The sequence below is a fragment of the Gossypium arboreum genome, unplaced genomic scaffold (assembly GCF_025698485.1).
Source record: "Gossypium arboreum isolate Shixiya-1 unplaced genomic scaffold, ASM2569848v2 Contig00232, whole genome shotgun sequence".
Lineage (NCBI taxonomy): Eukaryota > Viridiplantae > Streptophyta > Magnoliopsida > Malvales > Malvaceae > Gossypium > Gossypium arboreum.
In genome coordinates, this window is record NW_026440348.1 from 49,879 (window position 1) to 57,500 (window position 7,622).

General features: G+C 33.1%; 2 non-coding genes and 1 pseudogene across 2 annotated transcripts; 2 read left to right on the forward strand and 1 right to left on the reverse strand.

The window, feature by feature from the left end:
• Nucleotides 1-879: 879 nt before the first annotated feature.
• LOC128288566 (ATP synthase subunit alpha, chloroplastic-like) lies at nucleotides 880-2,832 on the forward strand (annotated as a pseudogene).
• TRNAR-UCU (transfer RNA arginine (anticodon UCU)) lies at nucleotides 2,771-2,842 on the reverse strand. Its single transcript has one exon. It is a non-coding gene; the product is annotated as a tRNA-Arg (tRNA).
• Nucleotides 2,843-5,877: 3,035 nt separating this feature from the next.
• TRNAQ-UUG (transfer RNA glutamine (anticodon UUG)) lies at nucleotides 5,878-5,948 on the forward strand. Its single transcript has one exon. It is a non-coding gene; the product is annotated as a tRNA-Gln (tRNA).
• Nucleotides 5,949-7,622: the final 1,674 nt, after the last annotated feature.

Sequence of the window (7,622 nt, forward strand, 5' to 3'; positions counted from 1 at the left end):
AAAAGGTGCATGATCCGCGAATTACTTCTGAATAAATTTTTAAAATCATATTATAGAACCATAGCATTTCGTGATTCATTGGTACATCGACTTTGATTCTCTATTAACCAATAATCTGGGACCATTAACATGGTTAAGGCCAAACCCGTTTGAAGTTCAGATGCAGCAGGGTACTCTTTCTACTACTATGTTACTAAATACAGAAATATTTTCAAAACAAAAATGTTTTTTCGATATAAAACACTCATGTCGATAAAACGATTTGAGCCCCTTTTTCCAATGCTGAATCGATGACCTATGTATAAAGGGAGAAGAATTCTTTGAATTTGAAGAAAAAAAAGAAACAACTTTGCTGACAAATTACAATTATACATTATACAATTCTAAGTACAATTAGAAATTCCAAATTATATGTAACTTTTTTATTTATTATTTTTTTATTATACTTTTTAGTTTTTTGATATATTTTCTATTTTGGTCAGAAGAATCCTCCGAATATTCTGGTCTTGGATTAGTAATCAGTTTCTATATTTTGGAATATGAATAGAGACGAGAGGGAGAGGGTAAGCTCATTACATTAGAAAAAAAAGATATTGGGAATTAATTCCCAATAAATAAGAAATAATTGAGCGTGAGAGCCAAATGAATCGAAAGGTTCATGTTTGGTTCAGGAAGGATCATGGAATTTTGAAATAAAAAAAAATGAATGGAAAGATAATCTACTTTCATTAAGTGATTTATTAGATAATCGAAAGAGGATCTTGAATACTATTCAGAAATTCAGAGAAGAACTACGCATGGGGGCTATTGAACGGCTGGAAAGGCCGGGCCCGCTTACAGAAAGAAAAAAGAAATGGAGGCGGATCAGTTTCGAGTGAATGGATACTCTGAGATAGAACGAGAAAATTGAATTTGATTAATTCAACTTATAAGATTTTGGAACAATTAGAAAATTACAAAAATGAAACCATTTATTTTGAACAACAAAGAGCGATTAATCAAGTCCGACAACGGGTTTTCCAACAAGCTTTACAAGGAGCTCTAGGAACTCTGAATAGTTCTTTAAACAACGAGTTACATTTACGCACCATTAGCGCTAATATTGGCTTGTTTGGGGTGATGAAAGAAATAACTGATTAGCCCTTTTTTTTACCTTTTACTTTATTGTAGATTGTAGGCATTATTTTTTTTCTTCCAAAAAATAATTAGGAAATACTCATGGTAACTATTAGAGCCGACGAAATTAGTAATATTATCCGTGAACGTATTGAGCAATATAATAGAAGTAAAGATTGTAAATACTGGTACCGTCCTTCAAGTGGGCGACAGCATTGCTCGTATTCATGGTCTTGATGAAGTAATGGCAGGTGAATTAGTAGAATTTGAAGAGGGTACCATAGGCATTGCCCTCAATTTGGAATCAAATAATGTTGGTGTTGTATTAATGGGTGACGGTTTGATGATACAAGAGGGAAGTTCTGTAAAAGCAACAGGAAAAATTGCTCAGATACCAGTGAGTAGAAACTTATTTGGGTCGATGTTATAAATGCCTAGCTAAAGCCTATTGACGGTCAGGGTGAAATGTTCAACTTCAGAATCTCGGTTAATTGAATCTCCTGCACCCAGGTATTATTTCGAGACGTTCCGTTTATGAGCCTCTTCAAACAGGACTTATTGCTATTGATTCGATGATCCCTATGGGACACGTGGTCAGCGAGAATTAATTAATAGAGATAGACAGACCGGTAAAACAGCAGTAGTACCGGATGCGATTCTCAATCAGCAAGGGCAAAATGTAATATATGTTTATGTAGCTATTGGTCAAAAAGCATCTTCTGTGGCTCAGGTGGTGACCACTTTCCAAGAAGGGGAGCGAATGGAGTACACTGTTATGATAGCCGAAACGGCGGATTCCCCAACTTCATTACAATACCTCGCTCCTTATGCAGGAGCTGCTTGACATCTGAATATGTATCGTGAACGACACACCTTAATCATTTATGATGATCTTTCCAAGAAAGCACAGGCTTGTCGCATGATGTCTCTTCTATTACGAGACCGCCGGGTCGTGGAAGCTTATCCAGGAGATGTTTTTATTTGCATTCGCGCCTTTAGAAAGAGCCGCTAAATCAAGTTCTCAGTTAGGTGAAGGAAGTATGACTGCTTTACCAATAGTTGAGACCAAGTCAGAGACGTTTTCAGCGTATATTCCTACTAATGTGATTTCCATTACAGATGGACAAATATTCTTATCCGCGATCTATTCAATGCTGGAATCAGACCTGCTATTAATGTGGGGATTTCCGTCTGGGATCGGCGGCTCAAATTAAAGCTATGAAACAAGTCGCTGGTAAATCAAAATTGGTTGGCCCAATTCGCCGAATTAAGCCTTTGCACAATTTGCTTCTGATCTCGATAAAGCTACTCAGAATCAATTGGCACGAGGTCAACGATTACGTGAGTTGCTTAAACAATCCCAATCAGCTCCTCTTACGGTGGCAGAACAGATAAGTACTATTTATACCGGAACGAATGGTTATCTTGATTCATTAGAAATTGGACAAGTAAGGAATTTCTCGTTGAGTTACGTACTTACTTAAAACAGAATAAACCTCAGTTCCAAGAAATCATATCTTCTACAAGACATTCACTGAGGAAGCGGAAACGCTTTGAAAGACGCTATTCAGGACCAAATGGAACGTTTTCGACTTCAGGAACAATTATAAATAGAAAATTCTAACTTAATGGAATATAGAAATCGATTCAAAATTGCGTCCAATAGGATTTGAACCTATACCAAAGGTTTAGAAGACCTCTGTCCTATCCATTAGACAATGGACGCTTTTCATTACGATTTTTGACATTTGACTTTTTTCTCTTGTGGTTTTCTTTTCTCTTGGTTGGAAAAACTAAAGAACATGTGAAAAATTGTATTAAGGTGCGGTTTATTAATTCAATTCAATGATGCTAATGCATCGTTGAATTGAATTAATAAATATTCAAATAGATAGAATAGATAGAATTCGAATATCGAGCGGGTAGGCGGGAATCGAACCACATCGTTAGCTTGGAAGGCTAGGGTTATAGTCGACGTTGATTCATTATTTTTAGCGTCTCTAATTCAAAACCGAACATGAAATTTTGGTTTCATTCGGCTCCTTTATGGAAGATGGATAAATAAAAAAAAAGAAATAAATAAAATAGAATATAAATAAGATAAAGATAAGGCAGGAACGAAATGAAATAAGAATTTGGCCCATAACATCTATGTTAGCTTTTCTGTCTGAATGCATTCAAAACAATTCGCTTTCTAGATGATCCTTCTAGAAGAATGGGATTAGAATAGAACAATTTTCTAGTTACTTCGTTCTCTATTTCTATTTGAGAAAATCCTTAGGAAAAGCATTTTGTTTCCACCGAGCTAAAACAAGATGTAAATGTCTCTAATAAACCAAAGTTATCGTTTAATAGCTATTTTGCTTCAATCTATCCCATCAAAAAAATTGAAGATTTAGTTACGATTAGAAATACACTTTTCTATCTTTATCCATGGATCTTTTCCTCATACTTATTCAATTGGAAGTATTGATCCAATTGAAAAAAAAATTTATGTTTCGTAATTTCATAATCCAATTTTTCAATTTTTAGTTAGAATATAATTTTAAATTATATTTAATTGCCCTTGGATCCAAATCACGAGAATGTATATTCTTCCTCAAATCTTTCGTTGAGAGGTAAAGGTTAAATCCTTTTAGAAATAAAGTTTTGCTCGGAATATGAATCAAACCGAGGGACCCTTAACTCTTAGAGTTAATAGAACGAATCACACTTTTACCACTAAACTATACCACTACAATGCGATTATTGTATTTATTGTATATTTATTGTATATAAATATAAAGGGACCCTTTGTCAAACAGGGGTGGGCGTAATCAAGATAGGATTACAAATAGGGCCTAAAAATCCTGAAAATTAGGGCCTTGCCACCTTTTGTCAGAAGACTTGTGTTATAGGATTTTTGATAGACAGGATTCGACAAAAGGACTTAGTCATAACATAAATAACATAAAATGGATTGTGCAAAAATCCATAGTTTTTTATTATTTATTCTAGTTATTCTAGTAAAATAAAAAATATGGAAATAAAAAGAAATAGGAAGAAAGAAAAGAATAGAAATAATATTTTGATTCTATATCATAGGAACGAAATAGGACTTCTTCCGCTTCTGATTGTTGATTCAATGCAATAACAAGATTTTTGTTACAACAAGCCAGATCGCAGAATCATAGAAAAATGAGTTATTTGAGTTGAAAATAAAAAATAGGCCCGGCGGGTACTGCCCAGGCCGGTCCGTGAAATTGGAAATTGAAAAGTCCCTTTTGCGCGAAATCAAAGCGATATTCTTTCTTTTTGTTATTTGAGATATTTCTTTAGAGCCATTTAAAATATAAATGATATAGAATATAATATAAATGAAATGGAATTACTGATAAAAGTTCTATATCTCTATAGAAAAGTTGGATATAGCTATATAATCAATCTATCTAATAATAATAAAATTTAGAATCTATATATCTATGGATTAATAATACTCTATATAGATAAATAATAATCTATATAACAATCTATATAAAGTAAAAGGGCTTTTTCAAGCCTTTCTTTTTGCGATGCTATATAGTAATTATCTTTTCTCAATTAGGAGAGATGGCTGAGTGGACTAAAGCAAGTTGCTAATCCGTTGTGCGATTATTCGTACCAGGGGTTCGAATCCTCTCTCTTCCGTTTCGGTTTTGGTAGTGGAATAGATCAAATCCTAATACCATTTCTAAAAATGAAGCAAGGAACTCTCCTTTTTATTCTTCGTCCAGGATTACGTCCCGGATCATTAGATAGGAATCCGAAGATGAAGAGAAAAAGAATATTACTACGGTGTAAACAAAGAGTTTAAGAGTAAGCATTACACAATCTCCAAGAGCATTTTTTGGAAAAAGAAGAATAGATTCCCGTTTTTATACCACATATCCTATTTTGTTTTGATTTGACACCAAGAAATAAAGTGATTTCGTTTCTAGAAATCCAAAAGAATCTAGAAATTCACTTGTAATAAGAGTTGAGTTTTCATTACAAAAAAATTCTTTCATACCAACAATTATATATTGTGGCGGACTCTAATCTAAATAGGGTTCTTCGGCGAAAAGGTCAGAATGAGGAAATGGGATGATCCCGATTTATCAGGGCTATCCAAAATTTCAATCTTTGAATTGAGGTTCGTTCATAGTGTAAGACTTATCTGATCTTTTCAATTGTTAGAATTTTTTTCTTGAATCACTCATGAATTTTCTAGGACAGTATTAAGGATCTCATCGAAAACTTACAGCAGCTTGCCAAACAAAGGCTAAGAGAAAAAAGAACAGGTATTACTGGCATAAAATCTACGATTGGATTCAAAAAGCATAGGCCTCGGGCAATTTGGCGAATAAAAACTACTCGAAAAAAAAGCAGAATTAAAACAGATACAGATCAAATTAAAGATATTGCATAACAAAATTTTGTTCTTGGAGATAATTTTGATTGAGTTATTAATATGTTTTTTGATATAAGGAAAAAAATGAAGAAAGGAAAATAAAGCAGACTCAAACTTCTTTGAACTCACCCAATCAAAAAGCCTTCCAATTCTTACAAGAGAATAGAAGAAATCATACTTTCATACAATATCAATTGAATTCTATGTAATGATCAATAAATTCGATTTAATTCTCTATCCATACGTGCAAAAATCGTAACAAGAATCTATTCCATAGCTATAGCTATTTGGAACTGGAATTGACGAACAAGAATACCATATTAGTGTTTAGTAGTTTCAAATAGAAATCTAAATGGGGCGTGGCCAAGTGGTAAGGCAACGGGTTTTGGTCCCTTATGCGGAGGTTCGAATCCTTCCGTCCCAGAGCATACTCTATTTATATCAGAATAACCATATCGAATCTAAATTGCTCTTTTTTGTTTTTAATAACCTTCTTCTAACAGTCAAGTATTGGAAAAAATGTGATTCTTGCTTTTGATTTTAATGATTTCTTAAGATTGGCACTCGAACAACTGTGGATTGCTGGATCTATTCTATTTATTTGATCTATCAGGTTATTTGAAGATGCACGGTAGATTCAAAAGATTAGTTTATTGTGTTATTTATAATATTCGTGATATTATTAGTATTTTCGTAATATTATTATTAATATTTCTTTATTTTTATTTTTTTATTAGAATCAAAGTTTAATTAGAATAGAAAGTATAATAAGTTTAAAAAATAAAAAATATTGCATTCAGACAATCATACAATATGGGGTAGTTTGAATTCTTATTGAGGCTTTTTCTTCCTAAATTATTTATTTATTTCATATAGCATATAGAAGGAAATTGATTTCATATAGAAAGTATAGATAGATTACTATGTATCGACTGAACCAATGACTATTCATGATTCCATAATTGAATCAATGCTCCAAACTAGAGGAATGTTATGGTAAAACTTCGTTTGAAACGATGTGGTAGAAAGCAACGTGCGACTTGAAGGACATGATCAGCTGTGGATGTCAAAACACCACCCGTTATGTAGAAATGAAGGTGCTTTTTGCTCGACATCCTTTGTTCTATTATAATCCGTCTTTTTGTTGGGTTGTAATGTAAATAGTACAGGATGGAGCTCGAAGAGAAACATCCATTTTTCAGGGGCAAGGATCTAGGGTTAGTTAATGGAAATCAATAAGTTGGAACAACTTCGTAAGTCTATTTGTGATATAGAAATCGAAAGGATCCGATTCAAACTATTTTCAAATCAAAAAGAAAAGTTGTTGGAATTGGTAAAACTCTTTCGATCAAAAGTGTATCATGCGGGAATTAATCGTTCATATGATTCTTTGATAGAAAAAAAAAAGAGAGAAAAAAGGGCATGTTGCTGCCATTTTTGAAATGATTTAATATCGCCGAAGTAATGTTTAAACCCAATGATTCAAGGCAAAGATAAAAGATCCTAGAACAAGAAATACCCTTTCCATTTCTCAACAACTAGATTAAAATGAAGAATCGAAATAGATTCTAAGCAGAGACAAACAAAAAGGGTTAGAGACCACTCAATAAAAGAATGCCTAAGGTTTTTTGAGCATTTTGAGAGTTATTTGACTTGAGTTATGAGGTACGAATGCTTTTTCTTCTTTTTTTCGAAAAAAAAAGACGAGGATAATATCTAATTGATTTGCTGGTTTATGGATCTTTTGACATGCTAATTCCATACATTATAATTCCATACATAGACATAACTTTAAATTAATCATTTTTTCTCGAGCCGTACGAGGAAAACTTCTTATACGTTTCTAGGGGGGTATTGTTTAACTACATCTACCAATGAGCCGTTTATCGAATCGTTGCAATTGATGTTCGATCCCGAAGAGAGAAGAGATCTTCGAAAAGTGGGTTTTATGATCCGATAAATAATCAAACCTATTTAAATGTTCCCCCATTCTCTATTTCCTTGAAAAAGGGCTCAACCCACAGCAACTGTTCATGATATTTTAAAGAAGGCGGGGTTTTACAGAACTTACTCTTAATCAAACAAAATTCACTTAATG